Source organism: Lissotriton helveticus, chromosome 2_1 (assembly GCF_964261635.1).
Source record: "Lissotriton helveticus chromosome 2_1, aLisHel1.1, whole genome shotgun sequence".
NCBI lineage: Eukaryota > Metazoa > Chordata > Amphibia > Caudata > Salamandridae > Lissotriton > Lissotriton helveticus.
This window is the reverse complement of record NC_136059.1, coordinates 1,045,801,758-1,045,826,887: the sequence shown is the minus strand read 5'-3', so window position 1 is coordinate 1,045,826,887 and position 25,130 is coordinate 1,045,801,758.

Sequence of the window (25,130 nt, the reverse complement as noted above, 5' to 3'; positions counted from 1 at the left end):
TGCAAATTCCGCCCACCCCTAATTTTAATAAATGTTTTATATGTAAATCCATTGATGACTGAGGTTCTTATTTGTCCAACCTCACATGCATCTTCTTAATTATAATTGTGTGACATCAGCCAATTTGATATATTCCAGATTTCCTACGGTTGCTGTCACATTTGTTTGTGGGGGGTGAGGGGGGATGGCGGACAAGGGGCTGGTGGCGGGGGGTGTCGGAGCAGTGTTGGGTGTCTGAGCTGCATGATCGTTGGCTCCATTGCATCTGTTGTCGTTCAGGTGTGGCTCTGGGCTGGGCTCCCTTTCATGTTGCAGGTTGTAGTCCGAAATTTTAAACTAGCTCAGAGCAGGTGTAAACTTCCTGCTACTAACGCACCTTATTGCCTGTTTTGTTCTCTCTTCGACGATCTTGCTGGTGGTTGAGAAACTTGCGAAGTGATGTGTTTGCTGCTTTTTGCACGGGAACGCCTACTCTACATCTCAGTAGTAATATTTGCCGGGGTCATCCGTGACAATGCTTTTTGAGGCTGCTATTGCTGGTAAACTGGTGATATGGGCTGTTTGCTCCATCTTGTGAATGGTGCGGTAAATTTATCACCATTTTGGTTGCAATAAAGTGCTGTTAACTCGGCGAAGTGTTCTTGAGAATATACCCCTCGGTGTTTGGAAGACTTAAGAAAGACTTGAGTGCAGCGCTGAGCGCCGTGCACCCATCGCTTTCACACGGGGGCACGCTGAGAGCCATGCGAGTGCTGCAACTCCATTTTCAAGTCCTCTTTCACTTACTTACATTCGCCTTGGGGACCCCATCCCCCGAAGCATGTGAAATGTTAATTATTTTTTTTTTTAAACAAGAAGAGGGTCCCATCAGCCTCCCTCCCGTGGGTAATTCTGGCTCGAGGACCCCATCCCCCAGGGCCTGGCCTCACAGTTGGGGACCGTGGGGGAGCCCCAATGCCCCTACAGTCCAGCCAGGTCCCCGCGTCCAGCGGGAGCCGACATTTCTTTTCCACACGGGGAGCTGCTGACATGCAGCTCCCCCTGTGGAAAAGCAATCAGCTTTGGATTTTGTAAGCAAGAGCAGGTTTCCCAGCTCCTGCTTCTAAAATACAAAGCGTTTTGCTATGACAGGGCGGGAGCCACGCGGCTCCCGCCCTTTCATAGCAAACAGCAGTGTTCCAGGAGTGGGCACCCCAGGACACTGCAGGAGCCGGCCCTGGGGGTTGGCAGTACCCCAGGGCCATCACGGGCTCCAGGACGGGGGCCGCACGCTCCCCCCAACATGAGTGAAGCCCCGGGGAGGTGGTGGTCCCCGAGGCTGCTATTATTTTTTAAGAAACGCCCCGGGACCTTGCCCACCTGGGGGCCCCATTAAAATAAAATGCGGGAACCCGCGCTTCTTTGTTTTTAAATGATTACGGCGGGATTTGCGACCCCAGCGTGGATTGCGACGTCATTAAAAAAAATGCTTTTTTAGCCCTGAGGGTACTTCTGGGATACCCTGAGTAGGCCTAGGGGGTCAGGGTGTTTCTACCCTGCCCACTTCTCTTGTTTTATATCTTTGTGTCTCTGTTTTCTGGTGACTCGCTTGTACCGAGTCACAAGATGGCTGCCAACACTTCCTGGTTTCCCTACTCTTCCCACGCCTTCATCAGATTTCACATCGAACCGAGCCAAATCTCCTCAACTCATACCACGGTCTACCACCCACACCACTAGCGTTCCAAACACCACTTTGGACAAGATTATGTCCACTCTTCTCCAAATTAAAGAGGAACTTAATACTTTCAAAGAGTTGATTTTGAATCAACCCAGGCACCCCACACCCCCCAGTACCCTTTCACATAGCAAGCTCCCCACACAACCTCTACACTCACACAAACATAATCCTCCTTACTGGACCTCAATTCCCTCTCGTAATTCTGCCATCTGCCCTATGTGAAGCATCAATCGGCTTTCGGAGTACGACATACGCTCCCTCCTACACTCTTATGATCCCGCTCTCACGACCCACATAGGCACCACTCACCTTCCCATCCCTACTATCCACCCCAACCCTCACAGGTCCTCCATACAAAACAATAGAGGTATCGTTTCCAATAATCTTTAAAAGGTCACACTCACTCTGGACACCTCCTCCTCCCTCATCACTCCCCCACTTAAATGCACACTCCTAAACTGTAGATCTGCCCCTAGACACGCATCAGACATAGCCGACCTCATTATCGCTCTTGACCTTGACCTGGACATATTAACCGAAACCTGGTTAACTGAATCTTCCTCGCCACTCATTGACATTCTAGTACCCACCAATTATCACAGCATCAGATTGGATAGGACTGGCAAGACAGGGGGTGGAATCGCATGTATTCACCGGAGCAACCTCTCAGTAATTAGAGCAATTTCCCCTTTATTCTCCTCCTGTGAACACATCTGCCTCAACATCAACAGCGAGGGCAATCCAGTATGCTTTCTACATATTATCCACCACCCACCAGGGGACAACCTCACCTTCACTGAACATTTCATGGACATGGTCACAACGAACTCTGGACGATAAAACACACAAATATTCCTTGGTGATTTCAACTTCCACTGGAACGATCACAACGACTCAGTGGACAATAGTCTCAAAAACTTCCTCAGCGCTCTAGACTCACCCAAATTTGCTACAGCCCTACTCACGACAAAGGCTCCATTCTGGATCTAATCATCTCCAAAGGTGACTCCATCCAACTCGAGTCAATCCAACCTTGTGACTGGTCTGACCACCACATTATCACATTCTTCATCAATGAAAACGTGAAACTCAACCCGGCTCAATCCACCAAACCAAAGGTCTGGAAAAGAGACCTGAAGAAACTCAATCCCAATTCATTACCTTCTCCCAGTTACAATCTTCTCCTACCCGCTACCGGCACCACCGACCACTACCTCAAGTCGATGACCTCGATAATCAACGAGGTTGCCCCCCTTCAGTTAAAGAGAGTTTCATCTAAAAACTCAAATTCATGGTACAACGTGCTGCTTAACGAAGATAGACGAGCTATGAGACTGGTGGAACGCAATTGGAGATCAGTCCCTTCGGCTATGCACCTTAAAACACTAAAGAAAAAAAGAAACGCTTACTTTAGAAAAATCAAACGCTCGAAAACAGATTTCTTTAGCCACCAGCTAGACCAAGCAAGAAACCGGCCCAAAAAACTGTACGATTTAATCAAAACTGAATCCAAGGAAGAACCTCAAACACTACAAAACACAACTAGTACACTACCGACCTGTGAAGAATTCTCTACTTTCTTTAATCTAAAGACAGATAACATAAGGAAAGATCTCCTCACTGATCTAAGCCTATACTCTAGCCCCCTCAGCAAAACACCCCTTGATCTAAAAAAACAAGGCTACATGGTCGTCCTTCAATACTTCAACATGGAAGAAACTATAGGCAAGATTCTCAGTGCCCTGAAGCCCTCCAATCACCTCACTGACCCTCTACCCGCAAACGCTGTAAAGGACTTTATCCCATTGCTTCTCCCGCTTTGGACCAAAATCATTAACAGCTCACTTCAACAAGGATGCATCCCAGACTCCCTCAAAGTGGGACAAGTATCGCCCATACTAAAGAAACCCACAGCAAACCCCACCGACCTAAACAACTATCGCCCTATCTCCAATATCCCTACCTTGGCCAAATTGTTAGAAAAATGTGTACACCTCCAACTGACAAAACACATCGAGCACTTTGACCTCCTCAACTCGCACCAATCAGGCTTCCGAGCAGGCCACAGCACGGAATCAGCCATGACACACATAATTGATGACGCGCTTCAAATTCTTGATCAGAACGGTACTTGCCTCCTCATCCTACTTGAACTCTCATCAGCCTTTGATACGGTCAAACACGAGAACTTACTCGATCTGTTGAATCTCAGAATGGGTCTATCAGGGACAGTACTCAAGTGGTTTACCTCCTTTCTTCATAATCAGACTCAGAAATTCAAGATTAACAATACTATGTCCACACCTGTTCCAGTAACACTAGGTGTCCCACAAGGATCTTCCCTATCCCCAACATTGTTCAATCTAGTCATGGAAACACTCACCGCACTGCTTCAAGCATCTATTGTGAAATCTCACAAGTACGCAGACGATACCCAATCTACCTTAAAATACAAACCCCTGAAGACATCAAACTACTCAACACAACGCTTAGGAACACACAGACATGGCTGGCTGAGAATCATCTCAAACTTAACGCTCTAGAAACGGAATTCCTCCTAATAGCAACTCCCGCCAAAGCCCCCATCACTCAGGCTTGGCTTAAACATCTCACTGCACTCAACGTTCAACCTACCATCGTGCACTCAGCGAAATATTTAGGCATTACCCTCGACTGGAATCTCAATATGCAGCATCATATCAGCAATGGGAACTAATTTCCAAATCAATACTTTGAGGAAGCTGAAACCCTTCCTCCAAGCCAATGACTTCAGGACTGCAGTCCAAGCCCTCGTTATCCCTCGAGTAGATTATGGAAGTGTCACCCTCTGTGGCCTCCGCATATCCACAACCGCACCCCTAAGAGCCTCTATTAATGCTGCAGCGAGACTCATCACTGGCTCAAAAAAACGCTCACACATCTCTCCTGACTTCAAATCCTTGAATTGGCTGCCATACAAATCTAGAATACACCTGAAAATCGCGTGCAAGACACACATGGCTATACACCACAACTCGCCCAGTTACCTCGCTCAGAAATTGACAATCTCGGGTGGCTCAAGAGCCACAAGATGCGCAGAAAATCTTCTTTTGAAACCACAAAGTTTCCACAAGAAAAAAACATATTAACGCTCCTCAGGGGTGGCGCCCAGGATCTGGAATGCCCTCCCGCCAGAAACCAGACTTATCTCATCCACTGCATCCTTCAAAAAAGAAGTAAAATCGATCCTCTTGGCTAGATTCACATGAATATAGGCTAAGGAATTCTCGAGACTCATTATTTTTCGTTTTATGACAATGAATGGCCAGACTACCTATGCACCTTTGCTACCTTGCCTTGACTCTATGGATAACCATTCGCTCTTCTTTGCACAAAATGCCTTGTTAATTATTCTTTTGTCTTTATATCCCATTTGTGTATAAAGTGCTCTGATATCCGTGAGGCTCTTGTTCGCGATCTATAAAACTTTCAAAATAAATTAAAAAAAAAAATTAGAATGAAGCTCGTGGTCGGGAGGGGTCGCGACTGAACTGCATCCCTAGGTATCAATTTTTTTTATTTTTTTTTATTTCTCAGCAACTACTGAACGGATTTACACCATTTCTGATCCAAGCACTACCTTTTACCCAAATTTGGGGTAATTTCGTTCAGTAGTTTCGGCTGTAGCCTTGCCCAAAGTTTCCTATGGGAAATTGATTTTTTGACTCTTATTTTTTGAATTTCTCAAAAACTACTGAACGGATTTACACCATTTAAAAAAAAAAAGGTTGCTTTCTGAACCAAAGCGACAGCAAGTCAGATGTTATGCAATGTCATTTTCTATTATTTCATTGGGTCAAATGTCCTGTGCTGACATTCCCTGTGATGTCATCGATAGGTCAATGGACATGCAATGTCTCTTCTGCTGCCCCTGGCATTTTGGTAAATCGAAATCCATACTTCGCTGTTTCTTTTGCTTTGTTAGCTCTCTCTATGCAATTGAGGTAGGGTATTGTATCTTCAGTATTTCCCTGAGTCCCTTTTATTTTTTTCAAATATATGGCCTTTTAGGTTAAAAGAACATATATTGATAGGCAGGTTATCTTCGCATATTGCCTCACACCACACACCCACTGCATGTATTAGCCAGAAGGACGACATGCTAATAATATTCAGGAGCACATCGCTGCCCCGAGCAGAGACGCCACTTTGATAATGCAACTGGGGCTTAATAAAATGGCTTGAGTGAGCACAATTTCCACAGAAGCTATTGCAGTAGTGCACAGGGCCAAATAAATGAGGCTGTAAAGCTGCATCATTTATTAAAGCCAATACGGATCGCAGCGGATGTAGGCCTCTTTATTATTGTTTGAAGGGCTTATTAAAAAATGCTTAATAGTGAAATAGGATATCAGAGAGCAGAATATTGGAGCCTGTTGGAAAGAACATGCCGTAGGCAAAACAAAACTCATTGCCCAATGCTTTTTGTTCCTTCCTCTCGAGGTGTAGGAATGATTCATAAACTATTATGTGAAATGCTTCCATCTTCACTGCAAGCTGGATTTTCTGACAGCTCCACGGCAAAGTGTGAGGACCTGGAATGCACATTTCAATCATGTTTCTCAATTTAAGATTAGAGAACATTAGCTGATCAGATTTCCAGTTGTTATAGCATTTGAGGACACATATTTGAAAAGGTCAAATTTCATAACGGGGCACAGAAAGTATTTCCTTTGTATCAAAATGCATTTACAATTATTCAGACGTGTTGGGAATTCTAATTTTTATTGGAATGGAGAATGACTGCATGATATGTACCTGGCATTCCTTCACTCGCCACCGCTTTCACAGTTTTACCACTTTCTTAGTTTTCATACTCGCGAAAACCCCAGCAGTTGTGTACTCTGCATATGAGTCCGTCTACTGAGACCTTCATTTCAGGGTGCCCGAAGTAAAATCCCATAGAAGAATTCCCCCTGGGAAATTACAAGTGGTCTTTTGTTTCCAGGCACAATAATACCAGGGGACAGTTTTGTCATTGAGTTGCATCGTTCTTGTCCCAGACAAAGGGGGCGCAAAGACTCCGCAACCACTAAGGCCGATATATCAAGCCACGCAAGGTCAACTTGATTAGCTTGATAAATCTAGAGTGATGCACCGCAGCGCAAATCGCTGCATTGCATTACCCTGCCCCAGGAAGTGTTCTATGGGTGGAGCGTGAGTGTTCCCATGCATCCATCCATGAATTTTGGCGCATTTCCAGATTTACCGTTACTGGTAGACCCCAGGGGCCTCATTTATGAAAAGTGACGCATCGCTGCATGAAAACAGCGATGCGTCACTTTTCACTGCGCCCTCCTTGCGACACCAATGGTGCGTCATATTTTCAGTATGACGCATCATGGCGCAAGGAGTTACAGATACGTCAGTATTTCTGACGTATCTGTATGGCGCAAAAGTGACGCATTGATGGAGTGTGTCACAAAAGTGACGCAACTCCAGCAATGTGTCCTTTCACATGGGGCAAGCCCCATGTGAAAGGGCCTGCGTCAGTCTTACACCTGCTGTGAGCCGGTGTAAGAAATTGACGCATTTGTGTCCTAGAAGTGGATGGGTCATAGAAGTGACGCAGTGAAATCTATAAGATTTCACTGCGTCACTTCTATGACCCTTTCTTGCGTCAGAACGCCCCCCTTGCATACATTATACCTGGCGTAGGTAAAATGTAGCGCAGGGGTTTACAAAGTGACGCATCTACCTAGATGCGTCACTTTGTAAATATGGTGCAACAAGGCACATTTTTTTACGCTGCTGGTGCGTCACAAAAAGTGATGCACCGGCGGCGTAAAAGTGATGCACGGCCTCATAAATAAGGCCCCTGGTGAAGTGTAACAAAAAAATATATCTTTATTTCTCCTTGAATTTATCTATTTCTATGTGTGTTGCATTCCGCAGCACACATAGAAGAGGAAAATGCCTCAGAGAATTGATTTTGAGCAGGAAAGTGTCCCTTCCTACAACAAAACAATCCTGTTTACAACACAGGCCCCATTGAACCTCTGGACAAGGATGCCTGTGTTGGCGCTATGCAGCACATTGTGGGCCAGTGCAAATAAAGGACAGGAATGCACTGTATCATGTTAAATACTGCACATTCCTGCCCTGTCCCTTTCACACAGGACAGCAAGGTGGCTTGCTGCACTGCATGAAATAATTATAAATCTGTCCCTAGGTCGGGAAATGCCATACCCGGTTTTAGTAGGTGCAGCATTGCACCCAATAAAATTACAGCTGGAGAAGAGAACGAATTGCAGGTAGAGGTGGCCCCCATCTATCCCCTTAAACCGTTACGAGGGGAAGAGCAAACTCTTGCCAGAGCCAGGTACCACCCTGGCATGTACAGAGATGACTTCCTTGCCCCCAGGCACCTACTTCCTGACCGCACTGGCCCACCATTGTCATTAAGTACCTGCTCAGAGAAGGTGGTAAATGGCAAAGCAAATCTCTCTGGAATGAGGGAAAGCCACTGGAATATCGTTCTCCGATTTTTATTTTATAGGAATATCCTAAATAGATTTTTAATTTTAAATATCGCACTAATGGAGTAAAATTATAGAAAATCAACACCCAATGTGACAATATTTCTGTTACACATATTTAGGACACAATGTGCCAGATTTACAGAGCTAATGTTAGACAAAATCCTAAACTTACTACTTTTGGTATTCACAGAAGGCATTTAGTAGTAGTAAAGTTAAGATTTTGTCTTAAGTCTGTCTTAAGTCTGTCTTAACTCTGTCCTAAGTTTGTCTTAAATCTGTCTTAAGTCTGTCCTACTACTTTTGGTATTCACAGAAGGCATTTAGTAGTAGTAAAGTTAGGATTTTGTCTTAAGTTTGACATAAGACAGACTTAAAACAGACTTAAGACAGACTTAAGAGAGTCTTAAGACAAACTTAAGACAAACTTAGGACAGACTTAAGACAGACTTAAGACAGACATAGGACAGACTTAAGACAGACAAGACAGACTTAAGACAAAATCCTAACTTCACTAATACTAAATACCTTCTGGGAATACCAAAAGTAATAAGTTTAGGATTTTGTTAGTTCTGTGAATCGGGCCTAATATTTATAACAGATAACATCTCTGTACATGAAATTCCTTCATGTAATGGGTAATTCTGGGTGTGGCAGGTGATTCCCTCTTCTTGGGAGTACAACTCTTTATCCTAGTTAAATTATTGGGAGATACCAGCTGGAAAAAATAATTCAAGCTCCGGTATCTCCCTTTGGAATAAACGAAGAACCAGTGGCAATGAGGCCCAAGCGGAAATAAATAGGAATGCAACCCTAGGAATTGGTATTAAAGATCCACATCCAGTGCTTGAGACTACAATGTTTTCCTCTCATGCACTGACGTAGGCAAATTGACCTATGTGTCCGCCAGTCTCTCATGATGAATCCTGCTGAACCCCGCAAGGTGGACTACCCAGTCACAGAACCAAGGTAGTGCGGCCAAGGCAAAGATTTCCTGCTACTGATGAGCATCGCTGCTACAATTAATAAACGACTGCCCTTTGGAACTCCCCAAGTTCCTGTAGCAGGTTTGTACAAGGAATCTTATGTACTAATCAGAACTCCAGTGCCACATCTTCATGATGTCTTCCCATGAAATACACAGCTGCTGCTTCAGCTGCATAACTGGTTCCAAAGAAAATCTTAATATACTGCATGTAGCCCAAGCTTCCTTTCTGCAACACTTTCTTCATGACTGTGTTCAGGTGGTAAACTGTCATGCTGGAGAAATCCGCAAAAGGCAACAAAGCTTCATCCTCCTGCACCCGAACCTGAAGAAAGGACCTTACAGTGTTTACTGGCCAAAGCCTCCCCTTGCTATCACCCAACTTTCTGTGCCTAACTGGTTTGCTTTTGATATGGAAATTCTAATAAATAGTGTCCTCCTCCAACCATGATGATTTCACCTACACTATATTGCTGTTATCCTAGTCTTTTGTGATCAACATCAACTCAAACATCCATATGGCCCCGAGTACATCAGTGAGCATGAGTATTGAAAAAATACACGCTCATACTTCCCATACATGTGTCTACTATTGTCAGTATCAGTGCACCCAAGACTGGAACTGTAATGGCTTTCCTCTTATCTGGTCATATGTTTGCTCTTTGACCCAACCAAACAACATCCTCTGTCAAGAAACCCAGTAGTGTTTCAATCACATTTCTTGCATTGGTGATAAAGGCTCATTCTGAGATCTGATAAGCCCAAGACTATCTTCCCTTGTGCCTTTTCCTTCTCTAGAACATCAGACATGCACTGTTCTGACAACAAATGTTTTCCTTTCATAGAACATTTGTTCCAATTTCTATAGTCATTGAGATCTTTTTTATATTTAGCCACTGATTATTAGGTGAGCGATTGGCTAGCTGCCTCTCTCATCTCAGGCCCCAAAAATTCTAGTATGCATGTAGAAATTCTAGGATTTTCTCTGCAGTCTCTTGTTTCAGATCCCAAAACTTCTTTGTCTTAAAATTGGAAAACACATCCCCATCACATGTGTAACTACTAGGCCACCTTTTGCAGTCATGCTGTTGAGCGCCTGCGGTGGATGATGGCCACAACAAATAACACGGATTAGAAAAAATTATTAGGGGTTCTGCCCACCTTACCCTCCCGTACCTGAGCAGGAGACATCCAAGGATGAAAAAATAGCAACAAAAAGGTATTGAAGGGATCAATCTACTTTTAATTCTCAAACAAGAAACAATCAATTATCTTGTGATTCGCGAAATGTACGCAGCATAGGTATATATAAATACATATACACATATATGAGCAAACAGCCATGGAGCCACCATATCAAAGAATTATACAATCTATACACAACACATCACATCTACAATATATACAAATACACAAAACACTATACAATACTAAACACACTTCTCTGTACCCTTGAGAAAAAAAGAATATATACACCAATTTACATATGTACCTCCTCTCAATTTAGGGTGGAGTATACAACAAAGCGGTCGTCCCAAACACAAAAAACACCAGGGGGTAACTTATCAACCCAGCCTACATTTGTGTTGGTGTGCCTTGGAAAAAAATCCAATCTTCCTTCAATTTTTACAAGGGACTCCGTTCAAAGCATAAGGTGTCAACAAACACATACAATACAATAAATGAAAACAAACCCTCCCTAGCTATGGACCCACATACGTGAAACCATTTAGTCATACAAAGAGCAACAAAAATGCATTATACAAGTTGCAAGAAATATGAAACCCTCACACTTGACAAAGTGTAAAGCAAAGATTAGAAAAAATGATTAGGGGTTCTGCCCACCTTACCCTCCCGTACCTGAGCAGGAGACATCCAAGGATGAAAAAATAGCAACAAAAAGGTATTGAAGGGATCAATCTACTTTTAATTCTCAAACAAGAAACAATCAATTATCTTGTGATACGCGAAATGTACGCAGCAAGGTATATATAAATACATATACACATATATGAGCAAACAGCCAGAGAGGCACCATATCAAAGAATTATACAATCTATATACAACACATCACATCTACAATATATACAAATACACAAAACACTATACAATACTAAACACACTTTTCTGTACCCTTGAGAAAAAAGAATATATACACCAATTTACATATGTACCTCCTCTCAATTTAGGGTGGAGTATACAACAAAGCAGTCGTCCCAAACACAAAAAACACCAGGGGGTAACTTATCAACCCAGCCCACATTTGTGTTGGTGTGCCTTGGAAAAAATCCAATCTTCCTTAAATTTTTACAAGGGACTCCGTTCAAAGCATAAGGTGTCAACAAACACAAACAATACAATAAATGAAAACAAACCCTCCCTAGCTATGGACCCACATACGTGAAACCATTTAGTCATACAAAGAGAAACAAAAATGCATAATACAAGTTGCAAGAAATATGAAACCCTCACACTTGACAAAGTGTTAAGCAAAGATTAGAAAAAAATGATTAGGGGTTCTGCCCACCTTACCCTCCCGTACCTGAGCAGGAGACATCCAAGGATGAAAAAATAGCAACAAAAAGGTATTGAAGGGATCAATCTACTTTTAATTCTCAAACAAGAAACAATCAATTATCTTGTGATACGCGAAATTTACACACAACAAATAACACGTACAGGCCTAAGGCAAAAGCACATTGGCTGCCTACACAAAGTGACCACCAGCCACAGGGTTTCAACAAAAACAACCAGCAAATAGGCATTTCAACAACAAAGAACACATGCAGCCATGTGGCTAAAGCACACTGGCCGCCTGCACAAAATCGCCGCCAGCTACATGGTCACATCAACAACAACCAGCAAGGATGTATGGCCACAACAAATAACACGTACAGGCCTAAGGCAGAAGCACACTTGCTGCCTACACAAAATGGCCGCCATCCACATGGTCACAACAACAACTAGCAAGGAGGCACGGCCAAAACAAAGAACACATGCAGGCCTATGGCAAATGCACACTGGCTGCCTAGACAAAATGGCCACCAGCCACATGGTCAAACAACAAGAAGGAGGTAAGGAAACCCAAGAACACATGCAGGCAGGCCTATGACAAAAACACACTGGCTGCCTAGACAAAATGGCCACTAGCCACATAGTCAAATACCAAGCAGGAGACATGGAAAACAAACACATGGGAGGAACCTGCTGGACAAGAACAGAAAGTTAGTGCCTCTGGGTACTTCCTCCCTATTGGAAACAAAAGGCTTCTCACACAAAAAACAACTCCAATGGCTCATTGGAGAAGAAAATCCAGTCAAAAAGCCTCTCAGCTGTTTCTCGAACACAAAAGCTGCTCAAGCGGTGTGTTCGTGAACAGCACTACATTGGCGCCGTCGGGGCTGAAAGCAGTTCAAGCGAGCATGAAGTATCACTCAAGCTCGCTAGCAGCCAGGGGTTCTTGTGGCGCTCGTGAGTGCCAAGACAAAATCTAAAGCGCACAAACAGAAAAAAACTTTGCTTCAGACCCGGGAAGGCGGAATTCAGGAACCCCATACTCTGCCACAGAGCATCTGAATCCCACAAAATCCGCAAGGGGAGCGTAGTTTACTGTCTAGGCCTAGTATGTACCCCTGGAAATTACCGGGGTACTGACTTAGTAGAAAAATAGGAATTTAGAGAGAATAAATAAGAATTTAGTGATTGAGAAGTAATTGTTTCATTTATTTTTTAAAGGATTATAAAGAAGGATAGTGGCAAGAGAAGGTGGAATGCAGTTCCAAACTTTTGTTTCACAGGCAGAGATCATTGATTCAGAGTGCGTGTTTGTTGAAGATGGAGATCTCTGGTAGGCGCGTTTCAAAATGCAGAATTGAAGGGAACCCTCAATATCTTAACCTATTTTGCCAGCTTGTGAGTGTGGTCAAATGTACGAGTTTATGAGTTAAGCATGCAGTTTGAATGAAGATCTCTCTTCAATGGGAAGCCAGCTCAAGCGGATCAATCTGTGGGTAATGTGGTTGAACCAGTCAGTCAGTAGCAGCATGAAGTGTACATTTAAGGGAGTGGGGGGATGTCTGGCTCACAATAGAGAATGGAATTATGGTAGTTTAATCTTGAAGAACAAGAGCTTTGACCACTTTCTTACGTCTTTGTCTAGTATAAAGATTTAAAGCATGTATGACCTGGTGATTGTCATTTCTGGCCATATAGATGATGTGATTGTGGAGATTCATTAGATTATCAAGAGTGAATACAATTGATTTGTCACTTTCAATAATGGATGGTGTGCAGTCCAGACTATTAGTTATGCCCAACCAGTCTGGAACTAGTGTGAATGAAAATTGAAGAGAAGTAAGTATGAACTCAGGTTATTTTTTCAGTGTTTGGCATCAGTCTGTCATTATGCCAGGGTGGTGAACATCATAATGTCTGCAATCGTGGTGTATTACCACCTGTCATTTTTAGATCTCTCTACTGCCTGACAGAGATCTCTGTGATTGTAGGAGGAATCCCCCCCGGTCCACACAGCAGTCCCTTTGAAGGCACTGTAGGTTTACCAAGTAACTACCATGTTTGTTTGCAGCCACACAACAAACATTTTGTTCTTCAGAAAGAATCTTCCAAATTGGGAGTGTGTTTTAGAAAGAGAAAATAAAAAAATATAAACCTGACACCCTGGGTGTTATCTCTGAGGATCATTTTAATTTTTTCTCTTTGGGACCATAACACTATTCCTGGTGGTCCAAAACAGAAAACATAGACCTCCACAACATCTTCCCTAAAGAGGGTGAATGATCTGAAGTACTTAGACCGATGGTCTAATGTCCGTGGGCCGTCAGTCCGAGGGTTTTGCTGATGGAGCCAGCAGGCTCTCCACTGGCGGAATCATGATGGGTGGTGCAACTCTAAATAAAGCAAATAAGCCAACCGTTTGGGGGCCAGGGTACTCTCTAACTATCCCCTTTAGTCTTATTTGGATTGCATCCCTCAAATACAGTGAGATCCCATCTCAATATTGGAGATATAATATTCCGGAAACTGTAATGATATAATCTAAAGGTTGAAGAGTGGAAATGCTAGAGCAAATCCTTGAGAAACATTTTGAGGTACAGAAAAGGATTAAAGATTTACCTGATTGTTTTAATCTGTTGCAAATGATTACTAAAATGGGATTTGAACCAATCCAATATCCTGTCGTTAAAGCCCATGAAATCATTTCCAGTATAAATGAGAATGTAGAAGGCAGCCAATTGAGCAGTATCAACAGGCAGGCCTTTTAATTGATAGGGATGCACATCAGTGATGTGCAGGAGTACAATATCCTGATCTGAAGCCAGATTGCCGAACTCCTAGAAAGTTATGAACATTGACAAACTATTTTATTTAAGTGAAGACTAATATTTTAGGAATTTTAGTGAGGAAAAGTAGACCAGAGACTAGCTATAATTTGTTAGCTGCACCAGATTTGTAGTTATTTTTTTTACATATACGGTACACTGGTCCAAACTTTAACCATCTGTGTGTGAGTGAGAAATTGATACAGTTGGAGGAGTGTATCACAAGGTGTATACTCATTTCTTTAGCTAGATTGACAGGTATGGGACCTATGAAATAGCTCGAGGAATTGAGTTTGGAAATACTATTAAGATTGTTCTATCAGGCATAAACTCTTGAAAAAGGAGACCAGTTATTAGATGATTTTCTACATAAGGATTGGTGGGGAATATTAGTAGGTATCTTAATTGAGGGCTCAACTACTTTAAATTTGTTGTCAAAATAACTGGTCAATTCCTCACATTTCTTTTCAGGGTTTCATCCATGTATATGAGAGGGGGATTGGTGATTGCTTCTACTATCTCAAGTATTGTCTGAGTCTGTTTTTTTGCCAAGTGGATTTGGAACCTAATGGACAAGGACTTTGCTGTGAACATTTGTTTCTTATAAGCTGTTCTAATAGCACAAAGGTGTTCTATATTGGCTACAGAAGGACTGTGGCAGTAGGAGCATTCTGTCACTCTAAAACCTATCTTTACCTCATTGAGTTCCTTGGAAAACCGGGGAACAAACGGTTTTCTCTATATTCTTATCTCCATCGAAAGAAAGAAATCATTTATAAATTTGGTCAATATTCCATTTGAAGACACAGTTGTATCATTCATAGCCTAACCTTGTGAAAAACATAGGAGAATGGCTGAAAGGCATGCAGTAATGATATTAAGAATAACATTCTTGGTCTAACAAGACCATGTATTTGGTCTTCTAGGCTGTCCAAACATCATGGGTTGAGAGATGGACATCAACAACGGAATTTTGTGGTGACCCAACCTGTGAAAATGGATGGGATAATCCACTTGTATAGAATCATCAACAAGTTAGCTGTTGTTCTTAGTGATAACATCTAGAGTGGCCCCTTTGATGTACATTTATTTATTTAGTAGCTTTATATAGTGCCAAGTCGCCAATAGGTATTCAAGTGCTTTGCAAAGTGCAATGACCTGAGCACACCAAAGTATGTTTAAAAATAGGGGGGAGTTTCAGAATGCTGGGGATGAAAAGGATAAGGGGAAGCAGGGATAGGTTTCAGAGATGGGGAAAGGGAGAGGCTGTAACCTCATAACTCAAATATCAAGATCCATGTCCCAATCTCTAAATTCTCAAATGCTCTTGAGGGTTGACTTGAATGTGGCCTCTATGAGAGTCTCCATTAAGAACTTAAGATCTTAGGTCCAAGGTCTCTCAAGGAGGTTCAGTCAGAGAAAGGATAGGAAGTCTGTACAAATCTCGAGTGCTGGGGTAAAGGGATCAGAGCACTTGGAGCTGAACCTAAGGACCAGTCTATGCCTCGGTATAATTGAACCAATGAATGCAGTGTGGGCATTTTCCATTTCCGGGCTATATCCCACTTTGCAACCATTGTAGCTACACCAATCAATGCCTAGTCGGCTCTCGTTTCCCCCATCCCCTCAAAAATAACCAGCAGAGAAATCTTTGGGAACAACTCCACTTCCCAGACTAGAACCTGTGAGAGCATTCGACCTACCTCATCCCAGTAACTGGTAATTATGGGGTACACCCATACCATATGATAGAACCTAGAGAGGCGCTGGCATAGGAATTACGACAACAATGATAGAGAGATATATAAGAAAGCTCTGCTTAGCTATAAAAAACTCATCATTAAGGAAAAATGCAATTTTTTTAGTACACAAATAGAATCAGCTCAAAACTCGAGCAAACAGCTATTCCAGGTGGTTAAAAAATTTGCCAATCCTCCGGCCCCCGCCTCCATAGAACCATCTCAAACTTTTTGTAATGACGTTGCGGAATTTTTTTAAGTTAAGGTCAAAGATATTTTTAATAATTTCACTAAAATAACTACTACTGCTTCAACTTGTTTGGATAACCCCCATATATCAGTAAAGCCAATCTTGGAGGCTTTCTCCTCACTCTCTCAGGCGTCCATGGAAGAGATTATGAACACTGTCAAGTCAGGATCACCTATGGACCCATGCCCCCCACTTATTCTTAAACCAGTATCTAATTTGATAGCCCCGGTGCTCACTAATATTTGCAATGCCATGTTCCGGACAGGTGACTACCCTTCAATCTGGAAGAAAGTCATTTTGAAACCCCTCTTAAAAAAAACGACACTAAACCCAGCAGAGTTAAAAAGCTATCGACCTATTGCCTCGCTTCCCTATCCATCAAAAATCTTCGAAAAGGCAATGAATCTACAACTGTCGAGCTTTATTGACAAAAATGAGCTGCTAGATGATACCCAATTTGGGTTCAGAAAGGGCCATGGGACCGAGACCGCTCTGATAAAAGCAGCAGAGGAGGTCAGGATAATCATGGACCAGGGTGGTGCAGCGGTCTTAATACTCCTGGATCTGTCCGCAGCTTTCGACACGGTCGGTCATAACATCCTGATCGACCGTGTCGCTGCTATTGGCATTCAGGGCAAAGCTAAGGCTCTCCTGGCATCCTTTTTATCGGACAGAGAGCAGTCTGTGAAAATGGGGAGTTATTACTCGCCTGATTTCACTTGCCTTGTGGAGTTCCCCAGGGCTCCTAGTGTAGTTCCTATTATCCCAATAGGCTCTGCGCATTGGAATAATACCTTCAATAGTATAGGCCTAGACCAGACGTTAACTAGGTCTACTACTGTCGATATTAGACTTAAAGTTTTGGGTTTGCCAGCTAGCTCAGAGTTCACTAGAAACTTTCTCGAATAGGCAAGGAGGAGTTGAACCTCCCTGGATAGACAAGAAGGGATTTCGTTTCTGACAACCATAGAACATGACAACTTTGCTCTCCCCTAATCAAGAGTGTATCTCGAGAGTCATGTGAAAACAAAAGGCAATTTATTTTACTCAGTCAGTACGTGCATTCTTAGTCTCATCAGATTGTAGAGAAAAGGAAGAGACGGGCGTGTTCAATAAAAGATGTTATTTATTGATCAGTCTCTTTTCTCGTACAAGAGAAATGGATCAATATTATTGCAATACTTATGATTAAGTAAAGTGCATACATTAAAAGCAGAAGTATAAAATAATACTGTAAAAACATTGATATGGTTTCTAAGCCATATGAAGGTTTAAAATGAATAAAATATATTAAATACACATATACATTTGACTAATCGTACTCAACTGGTGTTTCTAGCTACGCCTACCCCGTGTACCTGACCTAAGCCTAATACGTGGGCGGGAATAGAAAGTTACAGTTTAAGTTAAGTTTGTTTTGCCAAGTGACTGACTAAAGAATTCTCTGCGAGGGGTTATTCAGTTCTGTACCTGGAATCTAGGATGGATGAGGGATGGTATCTCTCGTCTCTGGTCTCGATATTCCAGGCTGCCTGCGAGGGCTACCCGGAAGCGCCGGAGCTGGATTTCTCGGCAGGAGAAAAACGGCTTCTCGTTCTCAGCGCGTCAGGAAGGCGGGGCTGCGCCAGCGGGGTCTGCTCTGCTCTGGGCTTCGGCAAGTCTGGCTGCTCCGTCCTCGTCACCACCGCGTGTCTTTGCATAGGGCAATATCAGTAATATTTATACCTTTAAGGTGCCGAGATTGACGTAAGGATGGACATAGATACGTCAATAAGGATGTCATACGACCAGGTCGTTAGCACATTCTTTTGCTGAAGTTCTCGGTGAAATCAAAACAATGGCCGCAGGGTTTTTCCCAAGGTGTCATAGGTTTGATTTGTTATGAGAACTCCGTATGCCTTATCAGGGGATGGAGGAATATCGCTTGTCTAATTAGATGGCAAGCGTTATGACCTAATCAGATAACACGCTCCTGTGCCGTAGTGTGGCTTTATCAGATAACGGTTCCTGCATCATGGGGGTTTTCTGCCTCATGGGATGGCTGCTAGTTTAACTTGTTAGTTTGTTAACCAGAATAGGGTCAGGAATAGGGGGATCGATACAGAACCTATAGGAATACATCACACCCACTCCACGCTAACTATGGACATATTTACTAATCTATGCATAGTAAAACATACTGTAGAGTATCGTGTATACCTTACTACCCCAAAATACATAAATGCATTTTGAATTTATCAAATATACGGGAAAAAAAAGCATTTACATGTATTGTATGCACTCAAGCTGTAAAATAATGCTAAAGTAATCACGCATTTGTATACATTATTGCTAAATGGTATATGAGAATTTACACATGAAATGGCTCTTAATACAGAAAAAAGTTTCGAGACCATTCCATCACAGAATAAAATAATTATGAACATATCAGCGGGCAGCTAATGTCTATAAGCTATCTAAAAGTAGAAATGTTAGTTCTCTAAGAATAGCCCTTACTTTAAGCAGAAGATAGTGTCCCGAAAAATATGCAAAAATATTTTGGGGCTGCTGAAAAAATTTGCTGTCCGTGAACTGGAGGGAAAATTGTTCATGGTATTTTGCTATTCTAGTTGAAGGTCAAATTCAGGGAACGCCGTGTATGAGCTTGCTCAAAAGTCTCTATTTCTGCTCTGGTGAGAACATCATATCATTTAGACTCTCGAAAAAGTTGTCAACAGCTTCCTGGGAGAGTTCCACTAACTCGGAAATAGGTGTAACCATGCATTCGTGCGCATGATTGTCTCCATTGACATTTTGATTTGGATTGCTGACAGAAGGTCGTACCTGATCGATGCTGCTTTCATTTTGAACCTCACTACCCCTTAATCGTAGTGGTGAAGCTTCCACGAATGCCGTCATCAGGATTGGTAGCCGTTGAGGGCAGCACAAAGCATGAGCCTTTGTTGGACTCAACAATGTTTCTGCATCCATTGGCGCATCCGATTGTAGCGTCAGACAGGTGTCTAACACGCATTCTTCTCTGCATAGCAGGCACCTTAATACAGGTAAAACACATCGTTGCCACATTGGTCGAAATGATAGAAACCAAGTCATGTTCAGGTCTCTAAGCCGGGATAGTCCCAGGATTTTTGATATCCGGTCCCGGTATCCAATGGCTAGGATTGTTTCTTCCCTTGTCGCAGGTGTTTTGTCTGTGACATGGTTTGCCATAACGAAATATGAGGACTAAGAATAGGATTCCTGCAATTAGTCCCAAAATGAGGGGAAGTCCGCCAAAAATCGAGTGGACGAAATCTGGAAAAATACCCAGTATGGCTTTGAATGGTGTTAATGCCATCGAAAATACTGTCTTAAATACTTTTGAGACTCCACTGGTATCAGAAATATTTAAGATTTCATTCAGGATTTCTGCGAAATGTATGGGGGAATTAGTCGATAACAATGAATGTATCTCTGCAGTCGTCCTTGCGACTAGGAGATCATACGTTTCTTTTGATGACGTGAGCCTTGTCGGCGTCTGAAGAAGCACTGTTTTCATTCTGCTTAAAGTATCTATTCGAATAGAAGTAATTTTCAAGTTGGGCCATGCCCTTGCCTCCCTGTCTGGAAAGGAGCTGGGGAACAATAAGCGTCCACAGCACTTGACCTTCGCAGTCGTAGTTACGAGATAAGGAGTCCCGGGCATAAGACTACAGCATCTGTGGTCCACAATTAGAATGTAACTCCCATTGTAGAGTCTTTGAAAGAATGGTTCTATCTCTGTAGCAGGTGTGCCTAGCTGGTGACATGAAAGGTTATTTGAGTTCCCTTCACAGGCTCCATGCAAACTAATTCCGTTACACAGAAGTGTACCGCTTAGTGACATCGCACAATTATTGCCACTAAGAAACACTTTCTGTCCTTTATTACTGACACATGCATGTGAATAGGGCAGGTTCCATGTTGTTTTAATGTACCCTTTTCCCAATTTTTCGTACATGCCAGCCTGTATATATTTCTGGCAGTATTGAAACCTGAAGGTTGAGATTGGAATATTAATTATCCCATGTATTATCCATTCACTGACAGGTCGTTCTGACATTGTCACTGGTAATCTTTCGAGTTTCTCAATGCTCAGGATTGTATAATCAGCACCCTTCTGGGCCATACTGATTTGTTTATCAGTAAGGTTAAAGATATTGAAAAGTGACGTTGTGTTGATTAAACGCCAAGGCACATAGCCTGAACGCAGATTTTGTAACGTCCAGCCAAGCTGTACAATAGAACGCAATTGAGACTGACCGTGTTGTAACAACAGTAAGTCTTGCGATATTATGTCGATTGCTGAAGACACAATGCTGTCCAAAGAAAAAATTCTGGAGGACAGAGTCATTAACCCATTGTCCACTACAGAAAGTGATTTTTCCAAATTAATACGGTCAATTTCCCGTATTCTTTCTGCTGTCTCAATTTGAGTAACCTTCCAGGCCTCGTTGTATGCTGCATATACAGAGGCTGCTATGAAACGTTTCTGACGCTGTTTGCGCGGTCCCATAATGAAATCACGCAAGTCAGCACCATCAGTAAGTAAAGTTAGGTGTTGCTTAATTTCTGCCAGTGTGGAAGTTTGTAGCCACTAAAGGCATAATTTGCCCACACTGTAGGTGGTTATTATTCCTGGGTGTTGTCTTTGGGAATATCTAGGGTCTGGCCTGGTCATTTTGAACCCCTGTGTTCTGTTCAGGAATCTGTTTTGACAGTTATTAGTATCTGTGGGCCAGATCAACCACTTTTTCCAATCAGGATGTGTTCTGTTTTGGTTTAATACATAATTTACGTCTATCTCTTCATCTGTAGAGCTATTGCTGTTCATTGTTGGTTTTGGAATAGACGGCTTATTTAAGTCTTTGATATTGGCTAGGCCGAGACAGGTAGTTTGTTGAACAGTGTCATTTAAAAATATAATTTGTTCTGGGATCATGCAGGCTCTAAACAAAGATTCTATACCCTGTACTTGCCATTCTTTTGTACCCCAAACACTCTTTACTTCAACATTTTTGTCCCAATAATCAAAACCAAAAGTATTCATTTGTTCAAAGAATGAGTCTGAATATATCAATTTCGTGTTTGTTATCATGGTCTTTGTCCCTGTCTTATTTGACAATTTGAAATAAAATGTTTCAGCATTACTTGTGTTAAAACCTGAAAAGTATGAATATTTGTCATAAACGGTTCTTGAGCTTCCTTTTGGAGGGGTTGCACAATGTTCCCATTGATTATAATTTAAAACATTTCTAGGTTGTGCAGATCTATGTAGAAAATGGTTACCATAGTGGTTATAACAGTACATACTATCATAATTTGTCGAACCCTGCAAATAATCATGTTTGGTAAATTTAGCAGACATCACTAAGTCAGACATCATATTGTTTATACTTTCAAAGTCCCAATCATCAGCAAATGTGCTTGGTTTTACGAAGTCACTTAATGAGATTTTAATTTGGTGTGGATATTTCAGGATTTCAACCGGACCATAGATTTCGTAGTCAGTGTTGTCCCATGCTACCCCACCCGGTATAGGATTGGCTGTGAAGTTGACTGAAGAAAGTTCTCTTTTCTCGACGTGTGAAGATGTGTGTGGTTTGAGGATCAAGTTGATTTTCTGACTTGCTGTGTCCATTTTAGCATATTTTCCCTCAATGAAGCGTCCCAATGTTAGTATCATGATGAGCCAAAGTATGAGGATAAATGCACCAAAACCCACCCAAAATTCAATCCATGGAGAAATTAGGTATGTTTCTTTCAGTTGTTTCAAAAGTACTTTAACTTTATCTTTAAAGTTTTTTGTTGATGTCTGTGTCTTTGATTCAGTGAAGCCTTCAGAGGAATCATCGAAGTTTATGAAGTAGCCGGATGCAGTTCTGTCTATTGTTCCAATTGTTTCAGGATTACTGTTTCTTGCATAGTCGTTTGTTACTTCATTATAGATTGGTGTGTCTCTACTAAATGTTTTTATTTGGGTTTTCAGAGGTCTAAGTTCCATTGCATTGTTGCAGCGTCCTTGTTGTTCTTCTGTAGGCGTTTCGAATGTGATTAGCCTCTTTGTTAGGACCTCTGTACTGGTAGCAAACCTCGGTGTTCTGCTACTCATGGGGAGTCCACTTGGCCTACTGTTTGTTATCGGCCACATGATTGTGGTTTTACCAGGTCGATGGATACAACTCGGTTCTCCTTTTTACCAGCAAGCGGCGGTAGTACAACTGATCTTGTCCCGTTGATAGACAAGACAGGCACTGCTTTTCTGTAAGAAGGCCCAAATTCCTTCTTTACCGCGATCTTTTCTCTGACTAGATCCCCGACTTTTGGAATCCAGACAGGTCTTGCTGGGACAGGTGGTGGTTCTTCAGTGGTTGTTGGCTGTTGTTTCAACTTTATGTTGCTCAGGTCTTTTCTTGTTTCGTTTAAGTCCTGTAAAATAGCCAAACGATCTTTGATATCAAAGCTTTTTTCCTTTACCACTGAAGTCTGACTGTCAAGGTCAGAGATTAACATCCTAGTTCCAAATAATAATTCGTACGGACTGAATCCCTTCAGAGAATTTCTTGGCAAGAGAATCACCTTCCGTCTCCTCACCCACGCACACAAAGCCCTACACGACCAAGGCCCGAGCTACCTCAACAACCGCATCAACTTCTACGCTCCCAAACGCCACCTCCGATCAGCCAGTCACGCCCTCGCCGCCGTCCCCCGCATCCGAAGATCGACAACAGGAGGAAGGTCCTTCTCCCACCTGGCCGCCAAGACCTGGAACTCCCTCCCGACCGACCTGCGCCTGACCCAAGACCACCTTTCCTTCAGGAAGAAGCTCAAGACCTGGCTTTTCGAGCAGTAGCAGCACCCCCCCCCAAGCGCCTTGAGACCCTCCGGGTAAGTAGTGCGCTATATAAATGTCCATGATTGATTTAGACTACGTTGGACACTTATTAGATGTTTGACCCACCCAGCTCCCGAACCTAATATCCTTTCCGTTATAGATTGCTTTATGCCTTGGTTTTTTCTTTACACCATCCCGTATCCCTCAGGAAGTAAGTGAGAAGATTCCCGCTGTGCTATGCTCATTTGGCCATGTTTTTCCTCAGGCTGGAGGGCTCGAGTGAAAACAATGGTCAAACGTAGCATGCTCTTAGCGTATATGCCATTTAGACTCGCAAATCTTTGTATAACAGTCCAGACGTCAGCCGAGTGCTGGTGATCTACATTATAAGTGGAAACTAGCCTGTATATGTTAATCGGACGCTTTGCTTTTTACTGTTGATCTTTTCTGGAGTGAAGCGACACGGTATTGCACCGTTTCTCTCACCACTGCGATTCCTGTTGCAGTTTGGGCACTTTTTTACAAACATGGTATGATGCAGGCTCATGCCTGGCCACCAGTACCTTGATTGTAATTCTTCCAGAGAATCTTTTAGTTTGAGGTGTCTGAGACCCTCGCCCATATGTGCGTCTGCGATTAACAAGTTTCTCCTGTCCATGTTTGGAATCACTCTATCCCCCACTCCAGGGATTCGAGCAAAAGGGACGGAGTTTGCATCGATTATGTATGTATAATTGAGTGGATAGTTGATCGGTAGCGCTGAGCAGTCGCCTTTTGATGACGTTTTCACTGCCAGCACTGTTTCACAGTCAATATACTTCACTGTACGCTTTTTTCGAACTACGGAAGCCGATTTATTTGCTACCGCTGTGGCTGTTTCAGCCAATGAATTCCCTGCAACGTGAACGCCATCACGCTGATGACTCAGTGAGTGTGTCACGTGAGTCTTTGGTAGTTCTTTTTGTAAAAGAGCTATTTGTTCCCAGAGCAGTTTCTGCTTTATTGTTGCACCTGTGTCATCTTTGTAACCGTTTTGAATCCATGTCTGCAAATCCTTGTTATATGATTTGACGCAGTAATATGAATCGGACACTATAAGTGTCGGGAATTCGCGATCCGCATTATCTAGCGCCATTTTCAATGCTATTATTTCAGTCTGTTGTTCTGAATTAGTTTCTACCGAGTGTGTTTTTGTTAATAGAGGTCTTAGCTTACCTCCGCGCCACACTTCTTTTGTAATCTCACATGTGGGGTTGTATGCTTGTTCTCCCCAAACGGAGGGTTGAGCATGTCCGTCTGTATAGATTACACAAGCGTATTGTCGTAAGGGCAGAATGTCGATAGGCAGAGGGAATGTTCTTTCATATTTTAGATTTTCCAATTCCTTTAGTTCTGGATCAAAGTAGTAGTATACTTTGTCCGTTGTAATTGAATTCACCCATTGTATCCATTCCGGATTCAATGTTGTTGTTGGTAAATTACCCGGTGTTGTTAATGCCTCAAAGGCCGATTCTGCTGTTCTGACTGTGATATGTCTACCGTCCGCTTGATCTTTTTCTCTAGCTATTGCGGTTTGAACTGCATGAACAATGTTTTCTTTAATGCTGAATTTCTTTTCAGCTTCTGTGTACAAGTGTGATTTGAATGCAATTGGTACCTTTTCTCCCTCATTAGAGGTCAGGTATGTGAATCCGCATCTTCCTGGGATGACTCGAATCACAAGATT